General features: G+C 38.4%; 1 pseudogene; it reads left to right on the forward strand.

The window, feature by feature from the left end:
• The window catches only part of LOC109830524, a 25228-nt pseudogene continuing 19921 nt past the window's right edge, over positions 7518 to 12824 (forward strand).

The following is a 12824-nucleotide window of genomic DNA, read 5'->3' on the forward strand; positions in this document are numbered from 1 at the left end:
GTACTATCAAGATCTCCTCATTCTAAGGAAAAGATCTCCTCGATCTCAGAACATTTCGGTTCAAAACCTTTCAGTTTCAGGGCAAGTTCATTCGGGCACAGTTTCTACAGCAGCAGCACAACAGCAGCAACAACGTCAAGATCTCCTCGATCTGACGTTCGTATTCCAAGTTCTCTAGCAAACTACAAGAGTTGTCCAAGGGGCGCTATTTATAAGCCTCTAAGACCAGCTCAAGAGTCACCCTCAATTAATGTGACTATTACAATTCACAATGGTAATTATAATTGTAACATCAATGCATTAAATTGCTCTAAATGCCATTATAACTGTTGCATGCAGTAACTCCTGAATACGACGCAATTAATGGACGCGTTACTACGAAACGCGAGGGCCACGTCTTAGTAAATCAGACGAACATCGTCTGTAGGATGAACCTTATCTAAAGGGCGAACCTCGTCGAACGGGCCAACCTCGTCAAACATGCGAACCTCGTTTGATGAGTGAACCTCGTCGAACGAGCGAACCTCAGCAAACAGGTGAACCTCATTTGACGAGCGAACCTCGTCCGATCTTGAGAACATTAGGGTCACAACCTCGTCTGATCTTGAGAACATTAGGGTCATACCCTCGTACATTAGGGTCATGTTCAGGGGTCTATTACAGCAGATAGACCGAGGAGGGTGATTCATCGGCCAGCTAGGTATAATGATGTCATGGTTGCATATGCATTATCAGTGGAGGTCGTTGATGATATGATTTCATCCACATTCAGGGAGGCAGATTCTAACCCCGATTCGATTAGGTGGAGGGAAGATATGGAGGAGGAGATGCAGTCTATTCAGAAGAACGACACTTGGACACTTGCACATCTACCTAAGGATAAGAGAGTTATAGGTTGCAAGTGGGTATATGCGAAGAAAGAGTGATCTTCTATTGGGGACATTCGATTCAAAGCTAGATTGGTTGCCAAGGGATATGCACAGCTTAAGGGTATTGATTACAACGAGGTATTTTTACCCGTTGTGAAGCATTCGTTAATACGGATTTTATTGGCGTTAGTGACGCAGTTGAATTTGAATTTGGTTCAGATGGATGTGAAGACAGCCTTTCTATACGGAGATTTAGATGGGGAGATCTACATGACATAACCCTTGGGATTCAAAGCTGTAGAAAAGGAAGATTTGGTTTGCAAATTAAAGAAGTCTCTTTATGGTTTGAAGCAATCGCCGAGACAGTGGTATAAGGAGATTCGACAGCTTTATGATTAGCTATGGGTACACGATGAGCCCATATGATCCATGTGTTTATATGCACAAGCTACAGGATGGTGAGCACATATATTTACTTTTATATGTTAACGATATGCTTATTGCTTCCAAGAATTCTTTGGCTATTCGAAAGTTGAAGGAGGAGCTGTCATCCGAATTCGAGATGAATGATCTTGGAGAGGCAAAGAAGATATTTGGTATGGAGATCGAGAGAGATGGGGTGAAGGGGAGTTTGAAGCTTACATAGAAGAGCTATTTGCAGAAGATGTTAAAGAAATTCAGCTTTGATGGAAATGCAAAAACAGTTAGTACTCCATTGGCTCCCCACTTCAAGCTTTCAGCGTTGATGTCGTCTGTTTCAGTTGAGGACAGAGATTACATGTCGAATGTCCCATATGTCAGTGCAGTAGATAGCTTGATGTATGTGATGGTGTGTACGAGGCCAGATTTATCACAGGCCGTGAGCATGGTATCGAGATACATGCACGACCCCGGGAAGGGTCATTGGGATGTCGTGAAGTGGATTCTAAGGTATGTTCGAGGCACCATGGATGTTGGTTTGGTATTCCAGAAGGATGAGAAGAATGGGCAGGATTGTATTGGTTACATAGATTCAGATTATACTGGAGATCTTGACAAATGCCGGTCCATTTCAGGTTATGCTTTTACATTGGCAGGTGCACCTGTATGTTGGTGATGTACACTTCAGTCCACAGCGGCTCTCTCTACTACAAAGGCGGAGTACATGGCAGTGACTGAAGCTGTGAAGGAGGTTTTGTGGTTGCGTGGATTATTGGAGGACTTGGGGATTGCACAGGAGACCATTCGAGTATATTATGATAGCATGTCAGCTATCTATTTGGCGAAGAACCAGGTTTATCATACGCGCACGAAGCACATCGATGTCAGATTCCACTTTGTTCGTGACATTTTGGATGATGAAGACGTCATATTGGAGAAGGTCCACACGAACGACAACCCTGCAGATATGTTGACCAAAGTTATTTCAGGAGTGAAATTTGGTCATTGTTTGAAGCTTTTGAACATTCTTCAGTGTTGAGGCCTTTGGAGGCCATTTGGGTGAACTACGTTCGGCTTGATTTCTTGAGCAAGAGGATACGTAGGTAGTCTTTCAGATGCGGCCGGTTTGATCTGTTGATTCAGATGGGGGGTGATCGCGTTTCAGCTTTAGTTTGGTTCCCGGACTTATTGCGGGATTTTTGGATGATTTGGTGTCAGCTCAGTTTTGGTAGAAACATTCGCCGAGGTGGAGAATTAAAGAATTAGCAAACAGCTGAAGAAAACAACCCAGAAATTCAGCCAGCCTGACTGGCGATCGACCGCGAGTCAGCGGTGGTCGACCGCGAATGTGCACAAGGGACATGAAGAGTTGGGAGCGTAGGATTTTTGGGCTCTGTCGTTTGGTTCGATCGACCGCCGCGGTCGACCGTGAGTTTCCTGTAGCCGATTTGTTCTCTGTCGGGAGTGTTCGGTCAACCACGATACCTGACGGTCGACCGTCGCGGTCGACCATAGGCTGTTTGGGCTGGGCTTTGGGTTTTCAACCCGGTTCGTTTTGGAGCTGATATATAACTCTAATCCTGATTAGTTAGGGTTAAACAAGGATGATTTTGAGCAGTCTTTGGGAGAGGATTGCTGCATCTAATTGTGGTAGATTTGTGAGAGATCTAGAGCTTTGTTTTAGAGTTTGATCGGTGAGATTTGTAACTCTATTTGTATTCTCTTGATTTCTAATAGTAAGAACCCCCCCCCCCCCTCATTGCCCCGTGGACGTAGACAATTTGCCGAACCACGTAAATAGTTTGTACTTGTTGTGATTGTGATTTGCTTAGTGGTTGTGATTTATCTCAAAAGTTATTGTTCGTGTCGCTTCGAGAACTTCCGCCGCGCATAACACAATATGCTCAGTACAATCTAAAATCTCTGTTAGAAAACCCTAGAAAAAAACGTGTTTGATTATATATCAAAACACAATCACAAAGCGAACAGGAAACCAAAGTCCAGGCCCAGCCCGACTCGCGGTCAACCGCAGAGCCACGTGAAGTCGACCGGACAGAACGACAGAAACTGAAAAAACATTACAGGGTTTGGCCGGTTGACCGTCGCGTCACTGTCAGTCAACCGCAAAAAGTCCAGAGACTTTTCCAGCTTGCGTGCACGTTTGCGGTCGACCGTAGAGCCACTCGAGGTCGGCCGTTGGAAGTCCAAACCTGTTTTCTACCATTTTTCCTGTATTCTCATCAGAATGTTCATCATCAAGGATTCTAGAATTTTGTTGTACGTAGAGATGCATTCTCACCTGTTATTACTTCTTTTGGGGAGCAATAACATCATAAAAGAAGAGGATGTTCGTAACAAGCAGTGAAGATTGTTTAAGCGCGGTACATTCACTAGTAAAAAACTGGGCATTGGTGACGGGGTATTGGCGACGGATTTAAAATCCGTCACCAATACAAACATTGGCGACAGAACATTGGAGACGGGGTTGCCCCCGTCGCCAATGTTTGTATTGGCGACAGATTTCAATCTGTCGCCAATGATTTTCCATCGCCCATAACCTTAGGCGACGGGAAAACATTGGCGACGGATAGAATCCATCGCCAATAAGTATTGGCGACGGATTCTATCCGTCGCCAATGAGTATTGGCGACGAATTTGATTCGTCGTCAATGTTCCGTTGCCAATAAGTATTGGCGACGGATTTGATCCGTCGCCAATAAGCATTGGCGACGGAACATTGGCGACGGATTTTACGGATCAAATACGTCGCCAATACTTATTGGCGACGGATCTAATCCGTCGCCAATGAGTATTGGCGACGGATTTGATCCGTCGCCAATGATCCGTCGCTAATACTTATTGGCGACGGATTTGATCTATCGCCAATAAGTATTGGCGACGGATCATTGGCGACGGATCATTGGCGACGGATCGAATCTGTCGCCAATACTCACATCATATATATAGTATAAATGAATGATTCTTATTTATGAATTATTCTTTAATACTCAAAAATTAAATTCTTTAGCGGAATAGATATACTTTGATATTTGATAAATATTCGTTTAGAGAAAATGATGACTTTGATTAGTTTAGAGAAAATGATGACTTTGATTAGTTTAGAGAAAATGATGCGAAAAGTGAAAATAATGAGAAAATGGTGAGATACCTAGGAGATCTTTGATTAGTTTAGAGAAAATGATGCGAAAAGTGAAAATAATGAGAAAATGGTGAGATACCTAGGAGATCATTTTTAGTTATACGTGTCAGAGAAAATGGTGAGATACCTAGGAGATCATTTTTAGTTATACGTGTCATGAACATGTAACCATATTGATATTGCTAATGATATAGCAGAACTTATCATAGCCTTTTTTATTAATTAGGAATATGATATATATTGGAGAAAAAAGAAGTTTTTAATGGATTTGGGTTTCCACGTTGTAATGGGACAACTATATATAGGTCCAAATGGGTTGGATTTTTATAATTAAAAGTTAAGAGATACTGGTAATAATAGTTAGATTTTAAAGGTCCAAATGGGTTATATTGAATCCGTCGCCAATGAGGATATCATTTTTAGTTATACGCGTTACGAACGTGTAACCATATTGATTTTTCTAATGATATACCAGAACTTATCATATATATTTTCAATTAATTAGGAGTTCTATGTTAGTTTAAATTTTGTTTTTTACTCTTTATGCTAGCAGATTCGATATGAGCTCTACTATTCTTTATGCTAGCAGATTCTATGTTACACTCTACATCATTAATGAATTTGAGATGAGCTAAATGATATTTAATCACTAAAGAAATGAATGAAAATTGTCACGCTCCAAAACTTCAGTGAATATTCATAAACACGGGTTACGAGACAACATCGACCCTTGCACAAGACAAGTCTCGTTAATGTGTCCCGTTAATATTGCCAATGCTAATGTGTCCATCGTAAAAAAATTAACACTAGTGATTGATTATCCCATTGTTAATGAGTGGCCACTGCAAAAAGATTAAGAATTATTTTTATATTAGTCCCTCAAATCTATAATATTTTAAAAGTAGTCCACCAAATTATGTAAATTGCTACATCTAGGGATGTAAATGAACCAAATAATTAACAAATAGTTCAATAATTGTTCAAATAACTATTCAATCATATTCAATGAGTATTAGCGACCAGATGTATATTCGATTCATTTTTTTATTAAATATTCGTTTAAAATTGATCACATGCTATTATTTGTATTATTGCATATATGATGTCATCTTTTTTATTAAATATTCGTTTAAAATTGATCACATGCTATTATTTGTATTATTGCATATATGATGTCATATTTGTGAGTTTTTGGCTTGATCACATGCTATTATTTGTATTATTGCATATATGATGTCATATTTGTGAGTTTTTGGCTTCATCTTTAATTAGTTTAGAGAAAATAATGAGAAAATGGTAAAAAATCAAATAATCTAAGATATTAAATAATCTTAATCAAATAATTATTTCTACTTAAGTTTTATATACCGATTTTAAGACTCAAATAATCTTAAATTTATTTTCTAATTAAAATTTGATTTAAATAAATACACATCATACATATAGTATAAAGGAATAATTTTTATTTATGAATTTTAATAATACTTAAAAATTAAAATTTTTAGCGGAATAAATATACTTTGATATTCGATAAGTATTCGTGAGTTTTTGGCTTCGACTTTGATTAGTTTAGAGAAAATGATGCGAAAAGTGAAAATGATGAGAAAATGGTGAGATACCAATGAGGAGATTGATTAGTTTAGAGAAAATGATGCGAAAAGTGAAAATGATGAGAAAATGGTGAGATACCAATGAGGAGATCATTTTTAGTTATACTTGTTACGAACATGTAACCATTTTGATCGTTTTAAAATTTATTTTCGTTTATTCTTTATGCTAACAGATTTGATGACCTCCACTACTCTTGGCTTCATTTATGAATGAACTTGAGCATGCGAACATCATTAATGAATTTGTGAGGAGCTAAATGAGATTTACTCACTAAAGAAATGGATGAAAATAGTTTGGATAAAGTTCTATTGGAGTTTTTATAAGGGTAAGAGGAGAAAGAGCCGTCGAAATTGAGATAGAGCGAAGATGATATCTGTTGGATACAAAAAAGAAGTTTTTAATGGATTTGGGTTTTCACATTTTAACGGGTTAACTAGGTCCAAACGGATTCGATTTTAATAATTAAAATGTCAAGGAAAACTAGTAATAATAGTTAGATTTAAAGGATTATTTCTTTAAATCTAATCAGTGTTAATTAGGGGACCTAATTGTAAACATTGTGATGATTTGAGGGATGTAATAGAAATTTCCATGATTAAAGTGACTAATTTTGAAATATTAAAGATTTGTTAGTTTTTTTATATATCTTTATGACTTTTTATTATTTTATTTTATTTTCCCTGAACTAAAAGAAAATATTTCTTAACCACTATCTTCTAATTTGTTGTTGCTTTTTAATCCTTTTTATGAGTTAAAAATTTTTTAAATTGAAAAAATAATAAATAATAAACTTAAAATTTATTAATCTATTAAATATTTAATTATAGCTACATAATAAATCACATATTCAATACATAGTCTAAAATTTAGTACTCTAAAAATATATCCCCAAATAAAACATCACTCTTCCTCCGTTCTCTTCGGGCTTGTTTGGATTGAGGGGAATGAAGGTGAAGGGAAGTTAGGGGAACCATTCACCTCCATTCACCTTGTTTGGGAACACTTAGGAGGTGAAGTTAATTCACCTCCATTCACCTTGGTTCACCTCCTAATAGTATAAAAATTGTTACCCCCCAAATTGGGGTGTAACCAAGGGGAAGGGAATTCCCTTCCCTTCCCTTCACTCAGTTTCCCTTAACTTCCCTTCATCCCCTACGAATCCAAATAGGCCCTTCGTTAACCAGCTTCCCCCCAAAAATTTCCCCCAAATTCTAAAACCCCGCCCTCTCTAAAATCCAGCCTCCTCAAAAATTTCCCCCATTTCTAGGGTTTCGAATCTCAATCCCGAGACCCTAACCCTAACCCTAGCCATGAGGTGCGTCATCGAAGAGATCTCTGACGACGACGATTGGGGCAACTCCAAACCCTCTCGAATCCTCAAGAAGGCGAAACCTCCATCAACCTCTCCGACGACGACGACGACGACGATGACGGCAAAAAATGAAGAAGAAGAAGAAGAAGAAGCTGAGATCAAAATCAATGGGAGGTCGTTGCTCAAGATTCTCCATTTGTTGGTGGGGATCTCATCACTTGAGGAGCTCTTCAGTCCTCGAATCCGACGATTACGGTACTTCATCGATCGATTCATCGCTTTCCCCTTTTAATTTCCTTCATTTTTGCCTAAAGTTTTTTTTTTCATTCGATTTCTGTAGAAAATGGGGGGAAATCTGATCGTAATGCTCTCCCGCAATTTTCCGAGTACAGCCTCGATCATGTTTGCTATATCCACTCCCAAACAGTAATTTTGGGAGTTGGATTGCCGAAAATACCCTTTTGATGTTGAGGGTGTTTCTGTAATGGACTTGGCCTGTTTTGGTTTGGGAGAAGGGTAATTTAGTCCTCACACACCCCCAAAGTTACTGTTTGGGAGTGTGAATAGTTGGACCCAGCCTCGATGAGCTCAGATCGGCCACCGATAATTTCTCGCCGGAAAATATCGTCTCCGAGCACGGGGAGAAGGCTTCGAACGTTGTTTACAAAGCTCAGCTCTTTACGGCGGCCACATTGTCACCGTCAAGAGATTCAACAAGTCGGCGTGGCCGGATTCTCGTCAATTTCTCGTCCGTCCATTCTCTCTCTCTCTCTCTCTCTCTCTCTCTCTCTCTCTCTCTCTCTTTTCGGGGGGTGTTTTTTTGGTTGTTGATCTGATGTTGTTGATGATGAGTTGTTGATGCAGGAGGAGGCGAGGTCGGTTGGTCAGCTGAGGAGCGAGAGGTTGGTGAATCTAATAGGGTGTTGCTGCGAGAGAGATGAGAGACTTCTTGTTGCTGAGTTTATGCCTCATGAAACCCTAGCCAAACATCTTTTCCACTATAAGTGTCTAGATTTCTATTTTTAGTATGAAATCATATTTAAGTTATGAACAGCGAAGAACACTAAAATGCACTAGTTAGTAGAAATGGTAAGTTTGTAGTTAATCTGGGGGGCAAATTACAAGGATAAAACAACAGTTTAACTAAACGTAGGAGAAAACCAAAAATAATTGAACTAAATGGAAAATTAAGATTCATGTAGCATACCCGAAAAACTTGGGATAAAGGGCTTTCTTCTTGTGGTTGTCGTTGGATTTTGAGCAACTCTCCAGACATAAATGAACAAACTTCTGGGAAGCTTGATTGTTTTTGAGTTTATTGAATTTGTTGATGTTGTTTTTGATGGGGGATTTTCGTGTGAGCCTGGAGCAGGGGATACACAGCGCATGAGTTAGGCGATGAGGGTAAGGGTGGCATTGTACTTGGCACAGGCGCTGGAGTACTGTGGGAGTAAAGGCTGGGCGTTGTACCATGATCTCAATGCCTATAGAGTTCTCTTTGATATGGTAATATTTTTGTTTAGTTCTAAGGCTGTTGATTAGTGCTGGTATTTTTTTAAAGGATGTAGGTTTTGATAGCATGGAGTTATTTTTGTAGGATGGAAATCCGAGGTTGTCTTGTTTCGGTCTGATGAAGAATAGCAGAGATGGGAAGAGCTATAGTACCAATATGGCATATGTTTTCCTTTTGCTTTCCATATATAGAGAAGGAATAGGATGTTGCTCCCTTTATATGTGCTACCCCTTATTTTCCCCTTGCAAGTGGCTTAATAATTCTTTCCTAATTTTCTATGTAAACTCAGTTCTCAGTAGTGAGGTTGTGCTACCATGTGTAGAATCTTAGATTTATTTGTAATACCTCAAATATATAAAACCATATTGATTTCTTGTTGCATCAATTTTGTAGGAAGAGTGACACCGGAGAGTGTGGTGTACAGCTTTGGCACTCTGTTGCTTGACCTGCTTAGTGGGAAGCACATTCCTCCTAGTCATGTAAGTTTTTACACAGAAAAGTAATATGATCTTACTAATTTGCTTGGGAGCTAATTCATATTTAATGAATCGACCTCTTTACTTATCCTCTGCTTTCTTCAATGTAAGTTTGGCTGTTGACATTTCTTTGAACTGTTTCTAATGCTGTTAACAACTTCCGAAGATTATGGAGTTAGTGGGTCTCAGATACGCATGTAAGTATAAACTTAATTTCATATTTGCACACATGTATTTCTAAATAGAATTCATCAATATTCGAATACCTTTACCACAACCACCAAAGCAAAAGCATGATAACAATGCCCACATAGTCTCAGCTCAAGCTTCCAAACTATTAAAAGTTAGGTATCACACATAAAAAATTAAGAAACAAAAGTTAACTTTAATTATCCATCATGTACTTGGGATGTTGTGCAGCGCCTCAGTGATTGTCCGTCGTTGAAGGAGATTCTTTCCGAGTCGATATACTTAGCTATCTTTAAGTTGGCGTTTGACGAGCATGAAGTTTATGGTGGTGGAGAGGTATATATTGTTGGATATAGGTGCCCTGCAGGTAATAATTGTATATTATAACAGGACCTATATGAATATAACATCCTTGTTTAAAATAATAGTATGCTATTTTGGTCAGATTTATCTGGTATTTTAATTCAGATAAAGTCCTTAGAATGATACTAGACTATCAGACATTTTGGATATGATCGTAATGAAGAGATCTGATTTGTCGTTAACGTATATTCTAAAATGTTCCTAGTCAATGAAGTGTTGAAATGGGACATCATCACTTTGGTAAGACTAGTATATACTTTATTTCTCCTTTGGAAGGACGATGATCCATCTCTTAGATCATTGATGTGAGACATCAAGATATAGTATACAGGTGACTCATTAGTGAATGAGTTGACTGAACGACTCACTGAGAACATCTAGTTGGTAATTATACTTAACTGTCAAATAGAAGTTCTCAAGTGATATAGTACATAGTAGTCTCATGACCTGAGGCATGAGTGTAATATCTTACATGTCAGTATAGGTGTACTTAGACTTTTACCTAACCACAGTTCTCATCGAGTTGTGCATAACGGTTCTTGTTGGGTACATCCCGAGGCATAAGTAGATATTGAGATGCCAAGATGAGATTCGTCTCTCCCAGTATAGGGGGTTGATGTCATAAGATTGTTTGATATAACTATAACCTGGAAATCCTTGGCCGAGGTAAATAAGATAAACTGAGTGTCAGTTTTGATCTTATAGGTTATGAGTTTAATATCTACAAACACTAATTGAGCAAATTAGGGTTTGACAGTTTTCATACCCTAGGCTTAATAGTTTGACATGGTTTGACGAAGAGACCGGACTGTACGGCATTATCACTGAGTGGTCCTGATATAATTGTGTTAGCATCTTGCAGACATTTATCACAACTTATACCCGGGTAGTCTTCATGTGTAGCTAGCACCTCTGTTGTACTTGTGGATATGATCCACTGCCGAGTTCTTAAGTTGGGCCCTAGAGTCACACCAAGCGCGTACTTGAATCCTATGAAACACAATTTATAGAGTGATGCGTATGATTGATACGCATATATGATTTTATCGGATACACATAAACAGTTATGTATATCGATAAAATCGGAATGCTATGTGCTTAGGAAATAAATTCTAGTATTTTTCCTATAAAGTTAACTTTTAGTCAACTAGTTGACTTTTTGGTCAACAGTTGACTTTTGGTCAACTCATTGACTTTTTGGTCATATGATGACTTATTAAAGACTAATAAAAAATTGGCTAAATGGTTTTTCCATAAGAGAATAAAAGAGAGCTCTCCTCTTACTAAATTCTAGCAATCTTGAGTAAGAGGAAGTAGTAGGATTTTAAAGTACCCCGGGGTGGACATCTTGCCTTGTATCTCAAGAAGACTCCGATTTTATCAAGCTCACTTGAAGACTTGGAGATCCACTACGAGGAGATTTACTACTACAAGGAGCAAGAGTTAGGGGTTGTTTGATCTTCCATCGAATCACGCTTCAAAAGTATGACTTTATAACCATTGTATGCTCTCTTTAATATAGGGATTATGTTAGATTTAATTAGAATGGTCCTATCATGTATTTCATGCTCTCTACATGCAAAGCATAATTATACATATAGTCTTCCGTTGCGTATTTTGCATGTATTAAGCATGAATTTCCTTCATATATGACGTGACATATATGTATTTATTATGATATTTTTGGTTTATATATATATATATATATATATATATATATATATCTTATGTAGAGTGATAATCTTTTCAGGTTAGAGGAGGTATTCCCGTTGGTAGCAGCAGTACGATACAGCGTTCTAATGCAGACGACGCTGATAACAGGGATGCCGACAACGACGATGACGAGGAGTGAGTGAAGTGAGACCTGTGTTAAGACATTATGACTTTTGAATTTTACCTATATGTAATATATTTGTGATTTTATTGCGTAGTGAATGAATATTATATGAGCATGCGAGATGTATTGTGATTGTGATTATATGACGAGTAATATTCGATATTGTGGATTGACAGATGAAATTGAATGAGTGTGGAATGTGAATGTATATCATGGTTGATTTTATGATATATTATTAAATATTGTCATTGGATTGATGTCGATACAGGTTATGTGTATTCTCTCGTATGGGAGGCTACCGGAAAATTAATTTTTTTGCGTAAATATATACATTGGTGACGGATTTTTCCGTCGCCAATGTTTATTGGCGACGGGATAATCCGTCGCTAATGTTTAAACATTGGCGACGGGAAAATCCGTCGCCAATGTTTAAACATTGGTGACGAACTACCCCGTCACCAATGTTTATTGGCGACGAGAAAATCCGTCGCCAATGTTTAAACATTGGCGACGGATTACCCCGTCGCCAATGTTTATTGGCGACAAAAGTAACCCGTCGCCAAAGAAATCCGTCGCCAATATTTGTCCGTCACCAATAAGTATTGGCGACGGGGAAACCCGTCGCCAATACTTATTGGCGACGGGGAAACCCGTCGCCAATACTTATTGGCGACTGATTTATTGGCGACGGAAATAAGCCCGTCGCCAATATGTATTGGTAACGGATTTTGGGGCATTGGTGACGGATTTCCCCGTCGCCAATGCCCTGTTTTCTACTAGTGATTCTCTCTGTTGTATCCATTTTTAGGGTGATTCCAATCGTTTGTAGAGAACGGTAAATGCTAGGTTGATCCAATTCCAAGCAAAACAACTCCCTAAAGTTCGAGGAGTGTGAGTCGAACAGTTCAATTCTAGGAGTTACCATTTCATATATTGTTGTATGCTTATTACATCCCCTATAATTTGTTATCCAGGATGGTGAAGTGTTGATCCACCACCTGATAATTAAAACTTTTGATGAAAGTAGTCTAGCTATAACGGGTTTAGCGAAAATAAGGATTTATGGTTCACCAT

This window comes from Asparagus officinalis, chromosome 1, assembly GCF_001876935.1.
Source record: "Asparagus officinalis chromosome 1, Aspof.V1, whole genome shotgun sequence".
Taxonomy (NCBI): Eukaryota; Viridiplantae; Streptophyta; class Magnoliopsida; order Asparagales; family Asparagaceae; genus Asparagus; species Asparagus officinalis.